Raw genomic sequence first — 23,702 nt, forward strand, 5'->3', positions numbered from 1 at the left:
CTCCCATTGGGGAGAACCCTTCTCCTGTGGCCAGGGCAGTGCGTCCACCGTCAATCTTCCTGGGGGTGGTGAACTGTGGGAGGATCAAAGTGGCAGGGAAAATCCTTATGGGATGAGGGATGACACCCTAGGAGAGGTGCAGTATATTTCTACAACTGTCCCTGCTCCTGCACTCTTACCCTCTGCAGAATCCTGAAATCCCTCAGGCTTCTATCTATGCGAGCAAATTAGAAGTTTGTCCTCCCCTAAATAATACTGAGACGAAAAAGAACAGTCATGACATTTTAGAGAAATGTACTGAGACGAAGAAGATACACACAGAGTGCAGAAGAGCACTCCACTCCCTCCACCTCCCGAGCGAGCAGACCGGCCTCTTCAATCGAGCCCAAACCTGACTGTAGAACAAAAATGAAAGCCGAACTTCCGACAAGGAGCAGTCCTCCCTGGAGGAGCTGCGAGGAAAGGCACAGTGTATGCTGTTGTACACTGGGAGAAATCCAGGACGCCCAAGAAGAAGTTGAGAGCTCTGGATCCGGACCCGAGCTGCAGGAAGGGACGGCAGGTTGGTGGATGCAGGCGACAGGCGCTCCTGAGGCTTTGGCAGTGCAACAGTTTCCTGATGGACGGTTGATGCTGCAGAGCCGCTGCAGACCAAACCAAGCCTTCCCAAGCACCACGAGTTTGGCGGCTGACTGGGGAAGCTGGCGGACAACCTCACGAACCAAGAAAACAAGTACACAAAGGGGCTGGGAGACTCTAGGAACCAGAGAAAGTGGTGGCAAGCAGAGAAGGGGGAGAGATGCACCAAACCTAGGGTCTGGGAACCTGAAAAGCAGAGCAAGTTGTGGCAAACGGAAAAGGGGAAGAAATATTCCGAAACTAGGGTCTGGGACCCTGACGAACAGAGAAAGTCGCGGAAAGTAGTAAAGGGGAGAAATTCCCTGAGCCTAGGGTGTGGGACCCTAAGGGTAACATTGAAGGAACTTTTGCATCTGTGATCATATATGGTACCGTTTGGCAGGAGAGTAAACGAAGCCTACCAAGAAAGAGGTGCCGAAGGTAGGTGAGTCTGGTACCCGCACCCATGAGAGAAATAGATCAGTTGCTCATATTCATAGTCATAGTAACTGGGAGGAAGGTGAACCAGGTGTGCTGTATCATAGATAGTAATTGGCAGGAGAGTAAACCAAATCTACCTAGAAGGAGAAATATTGAAACCAGGCAGGTCTGCGACTCGCACCCACATAAGGACAGTCATTGCAATAGGTAATACTTGGCAGGAGAATACACAAAGTCTACATGGGAGAATTGTTGAAACCAAGTGAGTTTGGGACTCGCACCCACATAAGGACAGTTGTTACTCCTCTTAGTCACAGTATCGGGGAGAAGAGTGAACCCGGGTTGGCTGTGTAAAGGAAAAGCAACCTGGGGAAGTGCGACAGCACCTGGGATTTGTGAACATTGTGGCAAAGCTAAGAGGAGGGAAGACATTATCTTAGCTCTTCAAGGAAGTGGAAAAGGTACCAAGGCAAAGAAGTAATTCCCCCTGGGACTTGTAAACACTGAGGGGTCAAGAGAAGGGAGACATTCTCTTTACCCCTATGGAACTTTGAAAAGAATGATGAAGGATCTGCTTAGAAGACAACCCCTTTGCACTTTAGGTGGAGTGGTTAGTGTGAGGGCTAGAGTTAGGTTTTTGAAACGACAGGGGGCCATATCTTTATTTGGACACCCTGACTCGTTTCCCCTTGTGTCCTTGTAGTTTTAGGTCAAAGAACTAGGATTTTAGAACGTATCCCTGGTGGTAATTTTTATTTATTTTTTTATTTTATTTGTAACAATTAGTTTGTGTTCAAACTTCAATTACAATCAAAGATTCTCATTTATCAATCTATACAGCTACTCCCAACAAGCCAATATGTTTGGTATCAAGTGTTGATTTTCATACATCATTGACATTTGGTGGAGTGAGGATTTCATCCTTCGAGTTGTGCTCTAGAAAATCACACACTGCACATGTAAGTAGTACATTGTTACTAGATAGTACCCAGTACCACCATTTAACAGTATCACCGTCTGCAGGAGCAGAATGTCCAAGATAACGAGATCTTGACTGCGTTAGATGTTGACATTCCTTAATCAGATGTTTCAATGATTCTATTGACTGTTCACAGAACCTGCATAGATTATTGGTAACATTTGTATCACGTCTACACCATAGGATCTCCTTTGTTCTGTATGCATTTAACCGAAATCTTAGAAATTGATTTCGATATTTTCTTGATGGACATTTTTGCAGATATTTAGGTAGTCGGTCCAAGCTATTTGCTGCCAGTCCCAGATCAATTGAAGATTTCAGGAGATTTCTTTGTTCCACATTTTGGATCCAATTCCATTCTGTTTTTTTGGTTTGGGCAATTTGTGGCGTTGCTAAAAGTTTCCCATTTAATGTCTGCATAATCAAGTATCAGTTTTAATCTGGTTATCCGTTGGAGCAGGATACCATGATATTGGTTTGATAGGACTGATGATAGGATTTTATATGCGAGAGCCTGATCTTCTAGCGACATCTTCCGTAGCACAAAGATTTCCAAACAACTATATTGTACATGGATTCAATTCCCAACTCGTGTCTTATGGAGACCATTGAAACACCCATGGGTAGTTTGGGAATGCGTCTCCAAAATATTCCTTCAAGAGACGACCACAATTTGTGACTTCAATTCCAGCCAGCCTCGGCACCAAATGTGACTGATGGAATCACTTTTTGAGTATAGAAAGTTATCACAGGTTTCAGTGTGAATTTCCTGTATTCGGCGTGTAGCTTTGCCCCTTGAAGCGAGAATATCACCATGCGTTGTTTTAGGTCTGTCATCCATTCGTGTTCTCTAATTGAGGTATTGAATTGGATGCCTAGATATCGAACCACTGGAACATGCTTTATTTGCACATCGGCAAGTTTCCATCTGAAATTTTTGATTATGGCAATTGGGAATTCATCAAAAAGAATAATCTTAGTCTTTTCTGCATTAATTTCTAGGGCGTTATCATTTAGATATCTTTCTAGAGCCAATAAGTCTTTGAAGACCAATTGGTGTTGAATCTATTAGAACGATATCGGCATAGATGGTCCAACTGATGATCACGCCGTTTAATTTAGGTGGAAAACCGCGCACATGTGGAAACGCTTCAGAGACATCTGATATGAAGAGTTTGAAGAGATGGGCAGCCAGAGGGCACCCCTGTTTGACTCCTTTATTAGTCATTATCTCCTCTGTAAGATCGCCAGCTTCATTTATTCGCACTCTGAAGGAAGTTTCTTTATGTAAAGCCATTATTGGCTGCAGTAGTCCTGACGGACAAGACCATTTCTTCAATTTTGCCCACAATTTGTGTCGATTGAGTGAATCGAACGCTTGTTTCATGTCTATGAATGCGATAAACAGGTTTTTACCTTGTTTAAGGGTTTCCAATTTCAGCACGTTGAGTATTGTCAGATTCAATTCTGTGCCAACACCCTTGGTGAATCCGGTCTGGCGTATATCGAAGTGACCCGAGACTGATGCCCACTTTGAGAGGTTCTGCTGTAGAAAAGTTGCAAATATCTTACCCACGATATCCAGAAGGGCAATGGGACGATAGTTCGCCGGATCGTCTCGACTGACCTTCTTGAATATGGGAACTATAATGGCAGAGTTCCAAGATTGTGGGGGCAATTTAGCGGTAGCTATCACTCGAAACAAATGTTCAATGAATGCTGCCCAATGCTCATTATTTTCTTTTAGCATCACATTTGTGAGGCCATCAGGACCAGCAGCTTGAGAGTTTTTTTAGATGTTTAATTGCTGTTATTATGTCCCAAGGGTGAGTAGATGGGGGGGGGGGGGGGGGTTTCATCGATCTTTCTGTTTTCATTGGATCCGAAGACCTTTGCAAAGTGATGTTGCCAGCTTGCTTTCGATATACCGTGATGAATCTTTGCGTTCTGGAATACAGCCTTGTTGTTTATGATGTTCCATAATTCTTTTGTCTGATGACAAATGATCAACTTTAGAATTCGCTCACCACGCTCTTGGTCTCTCATGGTTGCAAAGCATTTCAGCCTATTACGGTATTTCATCTTGCAATGTTTTATTAGCACAGGCTTGTTAGGATCAGATCCTTTCTTCAATTTTCGAAGATCTAGTTGTAATTGTTTTTTTTTTTTGTTATACCAATGCACTAAATTCATATTTCTTTGTGTAGGTGCGGCTGTTCAAATGCTTGAACTTGATTTGAAATTGTGACAGCAGTGAAGTATAATTTAGTTTTATCTTTTACGGATACTGCTTCTGAAGACATATTTTCAGTTAAGATCATAATTTGTCGACTATTTTGAGTCTGTTACCTCTTTGATTTATTTCCAAAGGCTGGGGGAATCCAAGATCTTCAGATATTCAATCTCATTACACATCGTGTTGGAGGCCCAGATGTAATCAATTATTTTTTTGCAACCATCCCGGTGCCACGTATAATTGGGAGGGATGTCTGCTTTTATTTGACCGTTCAGCATCTGACAATTTCTGGCAGTCATTGCTGATTGGAATTGATAGCCTCTACATGTGACATTTGTTTGATGCTTGGGCTTTGTGACAATCTTACGATCGTCAAACCTAGAGAAATTTAAATCGCCGCACAGAATCGCATTTAGATCTATGTAGATTTCCATACTATCATCGATCAATTTTGTTATCGACTGCATGAAACGACAAGAAGAGATCATAGCTGTATTCCAATATGTGTTAAATAAAAGCAGATGTTTGGGTTTTGCACCAGAACCATTTTTGTTCTGCAGAACTGTTCCCTGAACAAAAAGGTTTGGGGAAAAGGACTGCAAGATCTCCCAGGCGGTTTGCGTTGTTTATCATGGTCAACAGCCCAGAATAAGGACGACCAAACTGATTTTTCCCGGCTGGATTCAGAATCCTGGAGTATCCATCTTTCGATGGCACCTCCCGGAACCACGTCTCCTGGAGACATGCAGCAAAGTTATTTCTCAAAGATACTTCAAAGTTCTGAAACAAATGTCGAAAGCCTCTGGTGTTCCATGATATAAGCACATTTACATCATCTCTACTAATTTGCAATAGTCAAGCTCTGTGTGATTTGTTTTGTAAGGCAGAGTTTGAGGGGACATTTTGGACAGAAAGTTGTGTATTCCTTTCACTGTCTGTTCCCTTATTTATATTAAATTGTTTCCTGAGAGCTTCTCGTCTTTGGTCATGTGTAGGCTCACCGTCTTCAGACATTCCTTTCTCAAATGATTCTTTAGTTGGTTCGGCTTATCGTGTCAGATCGAAGCCATACGACCGCAATTCATCTTTTGCTGTAATTAGTGTATTTTCAACCGCTTGGGAATTGATGTGCAAGTAGACCTTATTGAGTGAGTCTTCAGTGATGTATTCGACGATTGCTATATCATTAGAGGTTATCGTACTTAATGAGGGAAAATTATGCAGAAGATGCATCACATTTCTGCGATTTAAATTTACCTCATTCTTGTCAGAAAAAAAGGTTCTCGAGCCTGATCTTCCAGTGCTTGTGGTTTTTTGTCGACAGCGGAGTTGGTGGTACTTATGATTTGGTTAAATTTTGTTTACGCCATTGTGCCGCCGTCATTTTAGGATTTAACTTTGTTGAGGTCTTTCTTTTTTCTTGATAAATAGCTCCATCCATTTTCTGTTTATGACTTACTACTTTACCACAGGCGAGGCTTGAAATCGGACGCTTTGCTGCATCATTTGGGAGTCTGTCTTTTGCTTTCGTGGCTTGCTGGATTTTTTAAACGGGTGTTTGAATGTTCTTCACCGCATGACGTGAGATTTCGGAATCTTGGGCAGGCGACGTCAGTTCATCCGATTCAACTGAGTATGTAGATAGGTCACATAAATCGGTGACACTTAAGTCGTTTCTGTCTGAACCCGAGTCGGACTCAAGTCTTCGTCTTTTGTTTGGATTACTTTTTTCCGCCACAGTTGAGTTCACAGTAGCATTGGACATTGATTCAGCTGATGTCACTGTCCCGGTGCCGCCCAGCTGAACATTTTGTGGACAACGAGCAAAGAGACCAAGCTTTTGCGTAGTAGAGAGATTTCTAACAAACTGTTTTGTTTTCAGTCGGCTTTTTCTCACATTTGGTTTCCTCTTACTCAGATTTTGTTTACTAAGTTAATGCTTTTGCCACCTTTTCACATGGTTTTGTCTGTTGTGTGGGATTCAGCGTTTTTGCCGACCCCATGAAGATACCAAAAGTGTTTAAATTCCCTATCAAGGGAGGTGCAACAGCAGAGTTTAGCTATTCTTTCAGGGGAGCTGCAATGGGTAAGTTGTTTGTTGCTGGGCTGCAGATCGGAGGTTGATTTCCGGACGGATGAGTACCTTCATAAGAAACTTTTGAGATCGCTGCGGCCTCTGGGTCAGGTGTAACAGTGGGCACCTGACCTGTCTCAATGATTTGGCAAGCGCTGTCATTCTTGTCATAAGCAGTATTACTCTTGGTTTTGTTTTTTCCACGAGGTATCAGATTGTTTTCTGTTGTATTTGCACTTCTGCTAACTGAGTGCTGCAGATGTCTTTCTACTTGCTCAGTCAGCGGCCGCTGATCTCGCTGGTTTGGAATGCCGAAACCACTTTAGTGTTTCAAGAATGGCTTCCATTAGGTCTGTTTTGTCAGTGTGGTCTCTCATTGCAAGGTTGCCTAGCTGATTTTGCCATTGAAATGAAATCTCTGCTTCTCGTTCAACTCTAGCCATTAGTTGTGCATTGGTTTCTTTGAGTGACAATATTTTAGTTACCAGATTATGCAGCAGGGCATTTTGATCCTTTGATGTTTCACTTAAAGTTTCATATAACTTGATGAACGGTATCAGAGCTAGCGATGTAGCAGCTAACACATTGTTGTGAATCCGTATCCCGGCTGCCACTGATAAGTTCTCTTTGATTGTTTCTGACTCAAATTCCTGGATAGAAGGTTCTTCCCGTTGACTTAGTCGACTTTCGTTTGTAGAAGGTAGTTGAGCTGCTTTTGTATTTCGGTGGTCACGAGAGTTACCAATTTGCTCCTTAGTAGATTTGGAGTTAAGGTTTATCGTCGAGGCATTGACCATGTTCATCTGACAATGAGCTTTTTTTTTATGAGGTGTGCTGGTTCGAGCTTTAAAGGTATCTCCCCTTAATTGCTGAAGAAACTTCTCTCCTTTCTCAAAGTTAGTGGGTAGTTTTTCTTTTACAGTGGTCATGCTTAATGAGGCATTGGAGAAGCTGTTGATCAGTTTGTCTTTTACAATCTGGTAATCGGCTGTGAGACGCTCGGTCAGCCGCGCTTCTCGCCCTGCCAGTTCTACTATAAGGCTTTTTTTTTTAAGGGCGTGAGTCGGCTGAAAGGATTGAGATACAGAATTAGCTGAAGGACGAGCTGCGACAGCATTGGAAAAATCCGACTTTGCACTAATGGCCATGATTTCAACAGCGACACTTCTCGCTGCTTGGTCACATATGATAACTTCATCATTTGCAAGTGGTACGTTGTTATTACAATTGGGGTTTTTGGAAAGTTCATCTTGTAACATGCCCGGTGTTCCAGATATGCATCCGCCCAATCTTGCTGTTGGAATGTTCATACCAATGGGTGGATGCAAATTGTTACAATCAACGGTCAGAATGGAATTTTTTCTACCAGTAGTAATTGGAGGGTCAAATGTGAAGTTCGTATTATCTCCTATTCCATTGTGTAGTTTTAGTGCCAAAGGTTCGGTGTCTGTGACATCAAAAGGTGATTGAAAGGAGGCGGTGTCAATTTCCACCATTTCACTTAGATCAAATGGCTGAACTATTTTGCTTCCAATGTCAACTATATGCACATCGATTGACAGCAGCGCTAATTTGGGTTCAGCCTCAATCGTAATGTCATTCGCAGCTTTTGAGAACGCATTTGCTTTCCCATTCAAAGCAGCGCATTCAGACTTTTCACGCGCTTCATTTACCAATGCTAGGTTTTCTATGTCTGGCATATGCTCGTCGACTAGAGACGCTGCAGCTGTTAAAGCTGTAACATTTGTTTCCATACCTGGATTTGAGTTCGAAGCCGCAGGCTCGGGCCTTTCACACACTTTAATTGCCAATACTGGGTTTACTATATCTGGCATACGCTGGCCAGCCAGCAACACTGCAGCTGTTAAAGCTGTGACATTTATTACCGTTCTTGCCTCGCTGTCATCTCCGGCCATCGATGATACTGACAGGCAGGCGGATTGACTGCTGTCGGCAGTAGGATCGAGGGGAGGGGAACGGGAAGGGGGAAGGGCAGAGGGAGGAGGAAGAAGGGAGGAGGAAAGGAAGTGGGGTCAATTGAAGCAGTCGTTATTAGCGCCGCGGCTGCGAGCGTTCAATGTTTTTAGACGAGTTTGTGGTTTAGTGTCAATTACCATAGTTATTTCTTACCGAATACCAGAAACCAGGTACGTTCTTTGCGCTTCAGCAGCGGAGGGGGACTGGAGGCAGACTGGACTCTGCACCGCGCGCTGGGCAGGTCTTTGAAGAAAAAATGAATGGCAGCAGAAAGGGGACTGACCACGTAGTGCAGCTCCTCACACCACAAGCAACAGCAGAGACTGGAGGCAGACTGGACTCTGCACCGGACTCCGGACTCACAGGTGGTAATATAAGTCCTACATCACATTCCTGTCTATGGAAAGGTTTTGCTACTATGTTTCGCTACTGGCTAGTTTTGTATAATTGTATTTTCTGACGAATCGGGAGAATTCATCTGTACTTCCTAGGTGGAAGCCATCCCCTTTGAGGTTAGGCAGGTGAGCCTGCTAAGCAAAAGCCTCCCTAGGGGTTTGGCACAGCAGGACCTCACTGGGAGTGACTTCCCCCAGGGGACAAGGACTTCTGTTACCATGCGAACTGCCTGTAAAGAAAAAAATATCTACATACATGGGAATTTTGAAAGAAAATGGTTAATTTAACTTTGTCTCAAGGCAATGTTGGGTACTGTTAGTACTTGACAGCTGGTCATGTCCAACATGCCTCTTCTTGGTCTCGGGCATGGGACAAGAATAAGTGCGTAATCTGCCTTTAATGGAGGAGAAGGGATTCGAGGAGGCGAGCCTCAATTGGAGGCGGAACTGCGACAGCAGAGCCGGCTGTGGTGCAAGGCAAAAGTGGGGGAGAGATGCCAGAGAGCAAGCAACGAGTTGCGCAACCATGGCGAGACTAGGACCAAGCAAACCCAGTCCCAGCTGGAGGTGTGACCACATGAAGGACATGGTGGGTCTGGAGTCAAAGAAACCACGCCAAATCCAGATGACAAGGGAGGAATCCTTCACTCGCTGCACTGTAATCGATGATCATGGAGAAGTCAAGACGAATGGTTTACAGTGCTCATTGTAACTCTGAAGAGCGACTCCATGAACGAGTCCAAGCCACCTAACCGGAGCAAGCCCTACGTCCGAAAAGGTACACAGGTTTCTGCAAGTGGATGGGGACAGAGAAACCAGGGAGAGAAATGGGGAAAACCTGCCCTCATCCCAGATCAAGGCAAGGGCCCAAAGTAAGATGAAGAGTGCCTTAAGCAATAAGGACTGTGAGAAGCCAGGAGACCCAAGTGTAAGAGCGAGCCAAGTGGCGTACAGACATTATGCAGAACCAAGGGAAGAGGATCTGATGAGGGGTTACCGGCACCCTTGGGGAATACGTGAAACTGAGGGAGCCACCAGTGCAGAAGAGCACAAAGAGATACATCTAGAACGAATTAAAGACCCAGCAACAGTCAACGTATGAATACAGGGAAGAGAGGCCTAGCCAAGTGGTGCAAAGGTTGAGGGAGATATCCCTCCATCTACAGCAATTCAAATCTACAATATTTTCAGGAAATAGAAAAGGAGTACCTAAGAGCTACCCAGGAGAGATCAAATTACATAACTCTGAATGCTTGATCTTCTGCTTGGTTTGTTAAGGTTTCTTCAGTGCTAGGGTGAGATAGAGCATGAGTTTGGACAGAGGACTTTATTATTTTGACTATTGATGAGCACCTTAGTATAGTTTTGTAGGAAGCAAATCCTTTTTTTAAATTCATTTTTTTTACTTTATTTTTTACTTTTGTGCAGTAACAGACCTACATCCTCTGAAACATGTATGTATACAACATTGTTCACATTGAAACAAAGCATAATAACAAACAAATTGGAGGCATTGTAAAACAAGTATGAGAAACTATGGGCGCCAGCAACCAGCCCAACTACTGGGGTAGACTTTTTGTCGTAAATATTCCCAGAATGGCCCCCATATGTTCTTGGGTCTGCAGCTGGGGAAGACTTCTCTCCCCATTCTTATAGGACAGTTCTTTAAGCCATACTTCAAAGTCAGGGTGTACTTGATTTCCAACAATGCAATATACATTTCTTAGCAATCGGACATCCCAAGTTAAACAGGTGACGTATCTTAACTGGCACCTTACCGATGTCGCTGAACAGGTATTTCAGGGGTGAAGGCGTGGGCGGGGGGACGGGAGTTTATGTTGGTAATCTCGTGTAAACCCTTAGCTACTAGTTGCCAGAACTGGGCTACCCGTGGGCAACTCCAGTACATGTGTATGGAAACCAATATATCAGTGCCACATTTTCCCATCACCTTGAGTGAGAACCGGGCAACTCTCGTGGGGGTGAAGTGTAGCCAATTTTAGTATTTTGAAAATTATCAATCGGTACCTGGCATTCAAAGATGCCTCCTTACTGAGTCGGCACCAGCGAAGCCACCTTTTGTCATCAGTCTGGTTGTTTAAGTCTAGTTCCCACTTTTCCCTAGCTCCCTGTATAAAGGCCTGGGATCCTTGGCATTTCGTGTACAACCTGGACACCAGACCTCTTGAGTCACTTCCAGAAACCACAGTCTCCAAGAACTCGCACTCTGTGGGCTTGACGGGAAAAGAGGGCCATTGATTTCCAGCTGTCGCTCTCATCCGATAGTATTGGAGTGTTTTGGTTGGATTGTTGCCCAGCTTTTCAGAAAGTGTCTGTACGAGTGATAAAAGAACCATTTGGGAACAGATTATGCAGCGTCAATGTTCCGTCGGGATCCCAGGCATTCTGAATATCCTTGTCCTATGTCTGGCAGTACCATAATGGGATCGCACCACAATAGAGTGGAGACTTTGAGTCTCCTAAATAATCTAGCCCATGCATTCACTGTTGTACGGACTGGGTCGAATGTGCATCTATCCGCATGTTGGTTGTCAAGAATGACGGTTCTCAGGCTCGATGGGGAGGCGCTCTACCCCTCAAGGGCCGTATGTATCAGGCGCACCTGAGGGGTGTACCAGAAATAGGCGAATTGTGCCTGTGCCACCTCCTAGTATAGTTCAAATTCGGGGGCTTGCAGGCCCCCCTGTTCATACGGTCTAGTCAACCCTCCCGCTTCATCCACGGGCACCTTAGCCCAGCACAAAGCAAATTACCAAGGAATGCAACCGACCAAGAAGGCGCGAACCGGCCAGACAGGGATGTTGGAAAAGTAATGTAATAGTTTAGGAACCACAATCATCTTCAGTAAAGAGAGCTTGCCATACAAGGAGACTGGGAGTCTAGCCCATAGACCCCGCTTGTCTGCCGGTGTTGGTAAGTATACCTCATGATTTTTGGCTAACCGGGAACGATGCGTGCGAGATACCCTGATGCCCAAATATTTGAACCTATCAGGGGGACCCATCTGAACCCAAGCGAGGTCTGCCAGGGCACGAGTGATTTCGGTCAACGGGAACAGTTCCGATTTAGATTCATTAATACGATACCCTGAATGGACGGAGAACTTGGCTATCTCCTTAAGTAGTGGAGCCAAATTTAGGGCTGGGTACATATTGAAAGGGGCCCCTAGGGGTCCCTCGCAATATGGAAACGAGGCAACAACCATACACGAAAAGATGCGCCAGACACGAGGTTCAAATTCCCAATGCTAGGGTTTATTGCAAGCAAAAATAGTCCCAATTGGCCAATTCTGGTCTCGCGCCCCGTGACGTGAGTTTCCTAGACCTCGAGGGACGCAAGAGAGCGAATTACGTACATCAGTTACATATATACAAAATGCATATCATACAATCAGCAATGTCATGTTTAACACCCTCCTTTATTAAGTTTCTTTGAACTCGGAATGACGATGGACATTTCCGATGGTATGACAATTATGACACTTTCAATGTCTATTCTAGTAACAATGTGCAATTTAGAAAGTGCGGAGGCATCTTTTAGTTGAACAGAACATGGTGGTTCTGTTGTTGGAAGCAAGCTGCACACGGGGGAAGAGCCACATTCCATGCTTTGCTATCTATGAGGTGCTATTCGTGTCCTGGGAGCTGACACGCTCTACAGGGTTTTGCGAAGGGGGGCCGTAAGGAGAGCATAATTCAAGTCTTTTGCTGTTTTATTCTAACATATTCTACCATAGTACAAGACTGGCTGGCAGCTGTGAAATGATTAAATGCCCTGCAGCGCTCTCTCAAGGCTACAGAGGGGGAGCACGGGCATTCCTTTCTGGGCTACTCATGAGGAGTTTCAACGAACTCCTCAGTCCCGCGACCTTGTCCTTTCATATTCAGACAAAATGTTAGTTGAGCAGAGTAAGCAGAATTTGCAAGAATTGCAAGCTGCAAAGCAGTTTAGACAGAAAGCAATGAGCAATGGTTAACAAGCAAAATAGCGATTCTTGCTACGTTTAAAATGGCAGCTTGTTGGTCAAGCATAGCAGTCTATGTTTCTATAATTCGGTGCATAAGACGGTTGGCCTAGGGCCATCAAGTTACGTCTGTCATTCAAATGAAGGGTATTCATTTTTCCAGATTGACAGTGTATATACAACAATGTATCATCAGCATAAAGTGAAATTAATTGTGGTGGACCATTTATATGAAGACCACAGTGAATATGTTTGAGTCGCATTATGCAAGCATGAGGCTCAATTGTTAGCACGAAGAGCAAAGGGGACAGTGGGCAGCCCTGTCTTGTGCCCTGCCCCAGCAAGAACAGGGGTGAGAACGTGCCACTGGTACGGAGCTGGGAAAGCATTTAGCAAACTGACAAATTGAAGAAAACAATCCCCAGGCCCATCCGCCGCAAGACCGCGAATAGGAACTGCCAGGAGACCGAATCAAAAGCCTTTTCAGCATCAAGCGAGGCAGCGACTGCCTGTACCTGCGGATTTATCTTGGAAATAATACCAAATAATCTAAGCAGATTGAGCTTCCGGGGATAAACCCAGATTGGTCCGGATGCACCAGGTGTGACATGCAGGGGAGGAGATGGGTGGACAATCATTTTGCTAAAATCTTTTACAATCCAAATTGATTAGGGAGAGTGGCTTATAGGATGCCATCTCTGTGGCTGGTCTATTGGTTTTCAATAAGACCGTGATCACCGCCTCAGACAGAGAGAGGGGGTGTGGGGGTAGTCGACCCAAGAGGAGCGGCGACTCGCATAATTGCAATAATTTGGGGGGCAGGATATTGCGGAACCGGACTAAGCTGTCGGACAGGGGCGTTACCGGAAGGGAGTGATGTAATAGCATCAGCAATTTCTTCAAGAGTAAATGGTTGGCTCAGTGCCAGTTGCGCCTCATTTGGCACCATCAGAAGTGGTATTTCGGCCAAATAGGCCACTACCTTTGCATTGGTACATTGGTCTGAATTGGAATATAAAGATTTGTAGTACTGATGGAATTCGCCATTGATTGCCTACGGGGCAGAAAGGAGGTTACCAGAAGTTCCCTAATCCCTGTGTTGGGTTGCATCCCCCTCTCTGATATAACCGCATTTGCAAGGAGCATGCCTGGTCTATTTGCCTCCCTGTACCGTCGCGCCTGAATGGCTAAATGCATCAGTCGAACTTCCTTGTCCAGCAATTCCCTAAATCGCGTTGGGTTGCCATTTGAGACTCACTAATGCTTGGTACTGCATGTTACCATATTCATTCTCCAGCCTCCTGAGGTCTGCCTCGCCGAGCTCTCGTTGAGTCTCTTGGAGTGTACACAAGGTTTATAGAGATCACCTCCCATCTAACCCACACCTTGAAAGCCTCCCAAACTGTGTGATGGTGTTGCACCGTCCCTTCATTTTTATGGAAAAAATCTACCGCTCCAGTCCAGAGCGTCACAAGGAAGACCTGGTCTAATAGGCATGCGCCACATGGGACGGGGGGGGTGGCCCTTCCCACAGCACACTCAATGTGATGGGGGGAGTTATCCAAAATGGTTTGGGGGAGGATCCTACAGTCCTGAATTCCAGCCGTTAACGCAGTCGAGACCAACCAGTAGTCAATTCTGGAGTGAGCATCATGTACTGATGAGTAGCATGTATACTCGGCGTATCAGGGTTGCGACTTCTCCATGCATCCTCTAATTCAAAGTGTTGCATGTTATGTTAAATTGTGCAGCCCACATTTGTTAATTCACGTTGAGTTGCTCTAGAGCGATCAAGCACACAGCCCAGGATTGAAATGAAGTCTCCTCCCCCCCAAAATGATACGTGCACTGGTCCCCCCGATATGATGCCCATCACTTGACCATAGAATTCAGGGTCATCTAAACTAGGGCCATATGTATTTACCAATGTGTTTCAATGCCAGCCAAGTCCTCCCACAGAATCATTTATCTCCCTAGTGGGTTTATGCAGCATTTGGATTACTGAAAAGGAATTGAGCGATGTATCCGTGTCATCACACCTCTAGATTGTGAAGAGTAGTCCGTGTAACAACGTTTAGAGCCCCAATTGGCAGCAAACCCTTCATTAATTTTTCCCCTGAGCTTGTCTCCTGGAGCATCACCACTTAGGGGCTTGACGATTAATATATGCCACCACCTTAAGGGATTCAATGGGGCGATTGAGAACATGGATATTCAATTACATTACAGAGATCTTATTTTCCATAGCGCCACAGTCGTATTGAATGAGGGCGCACAGTCCTATGGGGTGAACTTAGGGTGAAACTGTATTGTACAATCGAGGAGCAGCCTGCACTAGTTTTCAGTAAGTTAATAATATCCTTAGAACACAACTTGTGTAACCTCCAAAACAACATTTTACATGTCATTCACTTCCAACTTGACACCCTTCCATCCCACCATCCACATCATCAACCCCAACTTGACGATGGAACCCCCTACAACACAAGAACACAATTGGACATCCCCTGGGGAGCCCTGTGAGCAGAAGTCGATACTTTCCAGATGGCTGCTCATCTGCAACCAACCCCAGTTCACTAAATTTGTATATCCACATTTCAGAAAAAGGGGAAGAGCACTGTTCCTTGTAAATCGATAAGTCATTGTCCATAATATCGGGATCATTGTTGCGCGGGTGGGGGCTGTGACTGCCCTCACGGTCCTGTCGCCGGAGTGGTATGGAAATGGAAGCCTCAATGTAGGCTGTTGCCTCCCCTGGGTTCTTGAAGAAACAGGCTCGCCCGCCATGTTGGATATGCAGTTTTGCCGGGTACAATAGTGCATGTGGGACTTGCCTCATGCAAAGGAGGTTTTTAACCGCATCCTATGATTTAAGCTTAGCTTGAACCGTGGGTGAGAAGTCGGGGTATGTATATATACGAAGATTCATACCGTAGCACTCCTTTTGTTTTTTTGTTTTTTTGTTTTTTTGTTTTTTTGTTTTTTTGTTTTTTTTTTTGTTTTTTCCTCTCTCTCCCTCTGGCCAGACGCAGAATGAGATCTGTCGTCTCTGTAATTGAGAAGATTAGCCAGAGTGGTTGTGGGGGGGGGGGCCCGGTTTGGGGACGGAGGCCAGCACACAATGCACTCTTCACAAGGAAATGCTGTGAGAATTGCAATGGGTCGAACATTTGCAGGCTGCCTCCGGGATCCTTATGATGCGGATGTTACTGCGCCGCGAGCACGACTGAAGTCTTCGCATTTGTTGCAAATCTTCTTAACCCCTTGTTGCAGCTGTGCTATATCGCGATCGTGCTTGCCGACTTTGTCCTCCGTTTCACAAATCCTAGTCTCCGCCTCCGTTATACAAGCATATCTCGAGCTTGGACTTCAGGGACCCTATGGTGGATATGATGCCATCAAAAAGTTTAATATTTACAGCCATAAATCCATTTTGCATGGCTGTCAAAAGGTGGTTGTCCCTTGCAGCGCTGGAAGCAGAGGGCTGTTCCTCGCCACGTACCTGCTCCGCAACTCCTGAGGTCCTGGCTGGGGTGTTATTATGAGTCCATTGGGCCCTTATTCTTTCCACCGGTGCCCTTTGTCATGTTGCCTCACCACGTGGGCAGAGCAGGATATGATACCAGCGATGTGGTGCCAACAATGCCTAGGTTAACTTGGTGAAGGTCCCGAAGCCAGGAGCGTGTCGTCAGTCGTCTCCAGTACAAGGTCAGTCTATCAGTGCTCTGGTTGTTGCACCAACAGTCCAATGTGCCCTATTAGCAGATCTCATGCAGCGAAGATGACACCTGCACAAAGATGTTCAGTGAAGTCTTTTTTCGCCCTTGTGTAGTGCTTTACAGGCCAAGATTTGTGTCACCCAGATCTAGGCACCACACAGAAGATCAACCAATAGAAACTGGATCCTTAGGGTGTTTTCCCCCACCCCCATGCTGAGGGCCCAGCTTTCCAATACACCCCTGTGGCCCAGTATGTTCTCCAGAAGTTCATGTGTGTGAGCCCAACGCGCACAATCTGCAGGGCACTCTGGTGCCGCGTTCAGCATAGCTCAGAAAAGAACTCGGAGCGTTGCAGCATCTGCTCCAGCGCTGCCAATGTGTCTCTATGGCAATGTCCACTTTTCAGGGTTACACTGGGCAAGGGACGCAGGTGCCGGTCCAGTCCCACCATCAGGTGGGGGCTTTTTGTCAGTCCGGGGCCCCTCCGATATGACCACCACCACTTCAGACCCAAGACAGTTGGAGGTCGTGTGGTTCACACGCCTCTAGAGATAGCCCAGCCTACTTCGCCCTAGGCCTATGCAAGAATGGGAAATGACTCCCGGGAGTGCACCACACAAGAAATTTGGTTTTTTGTGCCTTCGGAGATGTGCTTACTATAACTTGGAGGGGAATGGGCCGCCCGCACTCGCCTCAATCGCACCACTGCGGATGGCCGGTCGCACACTGCCAACATTACATGGTGAAGTGGGATAGCTGGAGAGAACGCCATGCTCCAGTCCCCCGTCGGAGCAGCTGCCTCCTCTCGGCTCAGGGAGCGTGAGGAAGCACAGGATGGCATTTTGGTGCGCACCCCAACACCAGGCCAAGCGCAGGGAAGTCCAGCCACACAGAAGCAGGACGCACCCTGGGCATAGTGTAAGGAGCAGAAGTAGGTAAGCGCCAGCAATGTGCCGTCACCCTGCCAGTGCCCTGGCTCCCTGCGAGGATCCTTTATGTGCAGTTAAGCTGTGCTCCTCCACTCGGTGCGAGCCGGTCAGCGGTGAAGGACCGCAAGCCGCACAACCATCACAATAATAACTCCGAGACAGTGACCCCCCTCCTGCAGCAGGCACTATCCCACCTGACGGGCCATCAAACGGGCGAGGGCTAGGGGCGTCCACACAGCGGGAAGTCTCGGAGCAATGTTAAGGCACCATACAGTAGGTTCCACAGCAGCCCTCCGTGGCCAGTTGGTCGTCCCTCAGCCAGGCAAGAGTTTGGCAAGCTGGGTCGCATCACAGAGGTATCAAATCGGCAGCCCAGTAGCACTGGAGGCCGTGCGACCATAGTGTCTAGCAGAGGGTTACCAGTCACTGCCCCAGCTCCGTCCGCTCTCTTTGTAATGAGCAGGATAATGGCCGATGGCGTCGGGGGGGGGGGGGGGGGGGGAATCCAGGGATCACTTTGTTCGGGCCGTGTAGCACACGCAACCGGCGCAGTCCGTTTTCATCCGTCACTCCACTCAGACAGCGGATCAACGTCACACTCGGTCCACAGGTGCCACGTCTCCTCAGCCAGGACCAGGGATTTTTAGAATTTCCTAACATTGGATATTTCAGGATTAATTTGCTAAAAAAATGGATGACTTGGGGCCGGAGCTCCGAGGTAAAGTGGCATTCTTACTGGCTGCTATATTTTGGGGGCGCTGTTGAGCAGCCAGAAAGATTGCCACTTTACCTCGGAGCTCCGGCCCCAAGTCATCCTTTTTTTGCAAATTAATCCTGAAATATCGAAAAACTCCTTCCGAAGGTCGATCATCCGCGGACGAAGCATCGGCTCCCACACCAAAATTTCTATGCTCGACGTCTGATAAATCGGCAGACTCCAAGAAGTCGTTAAGACATCACAAGAAGTCCTCTAAAACCCCTCATAGGGACAAGAGCCCTTCTAGGGAGAAGACACCACAGAAGGGAAACTCTATATTACCCAAGGCCATAGAAAAACCTCTCTAGGACTCTAGACCTAAAATGATACCTCCCACTAATGAGGACTTGGGTCTTTCCCCACAATCCATTGTGATCCCAAGTTCAAAAGAATGGTCTTCCCAAAATATTGATAGGGTAATGCGAAGAATGACCTTCATTGCCAATTTGTACGAGAAAAACCCAGATTACTTTCAGTTTCCACTCCAATCCTCCCACCTCAGCCCCTTCCGGCTCTCAAGCCTCTGCCTTACCCACTCAACCCCCTTCTAAGAGGTCTCGCTCTAATGTCCCATTACAAGGTATGGTTATAGATTTATATGACCCTGAAGTAGAACAAGACCAAGAAGATCTCTCCTTTGTGGAGGCATCTGACCCTCAACTTAATGAAGAGAATACAGATGAACCTTATTATGAGGATGACGAGGACCCAGAGACCGGCCAGGAGGCTAACATGCACTCCATAAGATTCCCCTCTTAATCAAGACACTCCAGTTGTCGATTCCCCTGTCTATAATCAACCCCTCCAACGAAGTATAAGCCAAAACGGCGGAACACTTGCAAATTGATACACAGGAGGTACAGGAGGATAGAGACTTTGCAGAACAAATTCTGGGGGACAAAAGACAGTAGGCCAGTTTATCCCGCTACTAAAATCAGTGCAACGCAGGATACAGCCATCCTTAGAACCGCCCAGTCTCTCACAGACCCGTGTGTGGAAAATAATTCAGGCCAGCACCATCAGACCCTTTATATATTAGAGGCCAATTAAGACCAGATTCGTTGTTATCACAACTAGAAAAAGAGCAGGCACACCCTTTGCTTCCTCCGAGGCTCCGCCGGATGAGGAAAGCAAAAAGAACTATGCCATGGGCAGAAAGGTCGCCTCCTCTGCGGCCTATCAAACCAGGATAGCCAACAACGCAACCCTTTTGGCTAGTTATAATTGCCATAAGTGGGAAGAAATGTCTGCGTTCTTTCATCCGCCCCAGAGCCACTCAAATCACTACTAGCTCAGGTGGCAGCAGATGGAAGGGCCGTATCTACATGTCTCCCAAGAGTCATTGCAGAGGGGACTGTTATAAAAAGGCATGCATGGCTGCGCCAGTCGGGCTTTAGGCCGGAAACACAATAATAAACATGCCAGCGGAACCTAACGTGCTCTTCGGTAAGGCAGTGGAAGACGCACTTAAAACAGCAAAGGACGAGTATGTCACTCTCTAAAATCTTTGTCAGCTCACAAACAAACCTACTGGTCAGAGAGGTAACAGTAATGTTCGGTGTTTTCGGGGCCAAAATTCACAGAGGATCCGGCTACAATCAAGGCGAAGGCTCCTCCTGGGGGAATAATCAAGGACAAGCCTTCCAAGGCTATCCCAGAGGACAACGCAAAGGTCTTGTTCGGGGCAGAGGCAATGTTCGAGGTGGCACCCCACCTCAGAGAAAGTGACATTCTGCTTCAGGTACCCTCCATGCATCTCCAGTACGACACATTTCCAACTTCACCCACTCATGGGAGGGTATCCACTCGGACAGATGGGTGCTGTCCAGGGTAGCAGGGGGCTACTGTTGAGAACTACTTCGTCCTCACAACCACCCCCCACAACAGAAAAGGCACTCAGAAGAACATCAGCTGATCCTTCTAGAAGAAATAACTACACTTCTATTAAAGGACGCCATAGAAGTGGTCCCATCCAACCAGGTACACGGGTATTTATTCAATTTACTTCCTTGTGCCAAAGAAGGATCTAACAATGCGCCCTGTATTAGATTTACGCGCTGCAAACAAATGTCAAGCCACAAAAGTTCTGCATGACTACGCTGCAAGAGGTAATCCTGCTACTAAAAAAGGGGATTACATGGCAACACTGGACATGAAAGATGCCTATTTTCATATTTCAATGTTCCAGCGCACAGAAGATTCTTGCGTTTCAAGATGGCGAAAAAGCACTACCAATTCAAACTGCTGCCCTTTGGAATAGCCTCGGCTCCAAGGGTATTCACAAAGGTACTGGCGGTAGTGGCAGCGCACCTGCGCAGAGTAGCAATCCCAGTGTACCCTTACCTGGACAACTGGCTCATAACAGGGGAATCACCTCTGATTTGGAGACAAAACATCCAGACAACCTCCTCTTTCATTTGGGCTTCTCCATCAACGATAAAAAAATCAAGCCTAGTGCCAAGCACTTCTAAACAGTTCATAGGAGCTGTTTTAAACACAGAGGAAGGATTGGTCTTTCCTTCAGAGGAAAGAGTAAAAAAATGTGCTACTGCAAATACCACATTATCAGGCCGGCCGCCAGATAAGGGTGCAAAAAGCAATGCTTTTAATAGGCATGATGGCATCTTGCATTTACCTGGTTCCTCACGCACTCCTGCGCATGCGTCCCATACAGGAGTGGTTGGCGAAACAATGTTCTCAGGCAAGCGGTCAGTGGGACGATCTAGTGGTCATTTCGCCAACACTTATACAAAATCTTCGCTGGTGGACGAGAGAAAACCTAACAAAAGGGAAACCTTTCTATGACCCAGAGTTACAGGCAGTGGTCACAACGGACGACTCGCTGGCAGGGTGGGGGGCTCACTACCTTCACCACACAGCTCAGGGTCTGTGGTCTCACACTGCAGCTCAGAACCACATCAATGTGCTGGAGCGTCTGGCAGTGTTCAAAGCCCTTCAGGCATTCGGACCCCATTTAACAAACCTGTCGGTGCAGATCCTAACAGACAGCACTACAGCAATGTTTTATATCAACAAATAGGGTGGGTACATGTTCTCCAAATCCATCCAGACTTGCACAAATAATCTGGAAATGGGCACTCAAACGGAAGATGTTCCTGTCATCACACCATGTTCCAGGGGAACTCAACGCTCCATTAGACTCATTGAGCAGAGATCCCCTACTAGAGGAACACGAGTGGCGCCTACACGAAGAAGTCGTAGAACACCTCTTCTCTCAATGGGGTTTCCCAACTAAAGACTTATTCGCCACAAGTGAAAATCGTCAATGCCCAGACTTCGGGTGCATGTTCCCCCAGCCAGGCTCCAAGGAGAATGCCCTATGGATGAGCTGGTCAGGGAAATTTGCTTAGCCCCCCCCCATCACCCCCCAACTCCTCTCATGAGGAAGGTGGTGAACAAGGAACACAATGACATTTATCCAAGTTGCTCCTATGTGGGCAAGAGAACCGTGGTATCTACATCTGCGCAAACTGGCGATGTGCAGTCCCATCAAGCTCCCGTGCCAGTACAACCTACTCACCCAGCACGAGGGACTAACAGTGCACCCACAACAACACTCAATGAACTTAGCAGCATGGCTCCTGAAGTCAGAGTTTGGGCATCTCAATATACCGCAAAGATGCATGGACATCTTGAAAGAATCAAGAAAACTAAACACTAGGCACTGTTTTGACAAATTGAGTTCGTAATTTGGTGCCAAACTAAGCAGATCAACCCCATAAAATGTACTACATCCAACATTCTAACTTATATGCTCCACTTACTAGATGCAGGGTTAGTGTTGAACTCCCTAAAAGTCCACCTGGCGGCCTTCTCAGCCTACACCACTTCCCATAATAATGTCTCATGGTGGAAGGTACCAGTCATCGAGGCATTTATGGAAGGGGTAAAGAGACTTCACCCTCCAATTTCTAACCCACCGCCAGGTTGGGACCTCCAATGTGGTACTCGCTAAGCTCATGGGATCCCCAGTTGAGCCTATGCACAAGTCTAGTCTCAAATACCTGACTTATAAAACTGCCTTCTTAGTAGTTATCACTTCCATTAGAAGGGTTGGTGAAATCCAAGCATTGTCAGTGCAGGATCCTTTCTTTACTATACATAAGGACAAGCTGTTTTTTACGTACTCTCCCTAGGTTCTCGCCTAAATTCATCTCCAAATTTCATGTAAACCGGTCTATTGAGCTACCGGTTTTCTTCCAGGAGCCCAAAAGCTCTGCTGAGGTGAAATACCACACTAGATGTGACGAGGGCGGTCCTCTACTATGTCGACAAGACCAGACCGCTAAGAAAAACGGATCAATTGTTTGTCTCCATAGCGCCAGGCAGATGAGGTGACCGCATCTCTAAGAATGCCATCTCTAGGTGGATAGTCAGATGTATCCAACTTTGCTATTTCCTTTCAGATAAAACAATGCCTCTTTTTTTAAACATTTCATTAAATTTTACAATTCACTACAGAAATCACAGTACTGCAACAGGAGCGAGAAATTACATATAGACCTGTTTCCCAATGTGGTTATCAATTACAGGAATTGCCAATGACTCCATGTTTCTGTGGTTAACAACTTTGGAACAGTTCAGGCCCCATCTGGCGCTAGTTACCCTGCTAATAGTTTTTCCCAGTCGCGCCTATTGTTCAGAGAAGTGGGCTGTGTTGCAGCCATCTGGTGAGAGGGGGGCCTCCTCGTGAGGGCTGGGAATTTAGCCGCAAAGTCAAAAAACTGGTCCCAGGTGGTCAGTTTTGTTCGGGGCGGGCGCCTACTTGGATAGCTGCAATTTTCTCAGCCACTGCTATGTCCCAGCATTTGAACCACCACAGTGCTTTCGATGGGCCCCCTTCATCTTTCCATAGTTTGGCCATTGCGATCTTCGCCGCTAGGAGCAGGTGGGTGCATAGGCTGGCTCTCTTCCCTGACAGTGGGTATGCGCCGTTACCAGTTCCCCCAATAGAACAATCCCCGGGTCCCAGGTTAAAGGAGAGCCCCGTGATATCTTTAATGTGCTTTAGTATTTCTCTGCCTTCGGGCAGTCCCAAACCATGTGGAACAATGATCCGGGGGCTGGGCAACTGCGCCAGCAGCTACCAGGAGCGGTCGGATTGGCCTTCTGAATTTGACTGGGGTTACATAGTATCTGTAGCATAACTTTTAGCCCCCTTCCCTATTCGTGACGCATAGAGAGCTTTTGTGCAATCTCGTCAATATTTTCCCCCACTCTTCAACCTCTATTTCTCGGCCTAGATCTTTTTCCCACTCCAACATAAATCTTTCTTTCTTCCCCAGGTCTGTCCTGTCTAGGAGGCGGTAGATAGTGGAGATCCTACCCCTGATAGTAGGTGTGTTTAAAGAGAGCTTGAGAGCCGACAGGTCTCTAGCGCATTTTTCACGGATTAGTCTACCAGACATCCAGTGCCTGATCTGGGCATAGACATCTCTCAAATGTGATGGGAGAGGAGGGGGAGGTCCCCTCTTCTAGGAAATCGCTAGTTTTAACCAACCCACCATCTATCCGGGACTGGAACTCTCGTGGGTGCCAGCCTGGTGAGAAGTTGGGGTTATTCCATATCGG

General features: G+C 46.5%; 1 protein-coding gene across 4 annotated transcripts in view; it reads left to right on the forward strand.

Moving 5' to 3' along the window:
* TIMM9 (translocase of inner mitochondrial membrane 9) overlaps nt 1–23,702 on the forward strand; it is a 226,268-nt gene that overhangs the window by 77,779 nt on the left and 124,787 nt on the right. The window lies entirely within an intron of this gene.

This window comes from Ambystoma mexicanum, chromosome 14 (genome assembly GCF_040938575.1).
Source record: "Ambystoma mexicanum isolate Mex_15411 chromosome 14, UKY_AmexF1_1, whole genome shotgun sequence".
In the NCBI taxonomy this organism is placed as follows: domain Eukaryota; kingdom Metazoa; phylum Chordata; class Amphibia; order Caudata; family Ambystomatidae; genus Ambystoma; species Ambystoma mexicanum.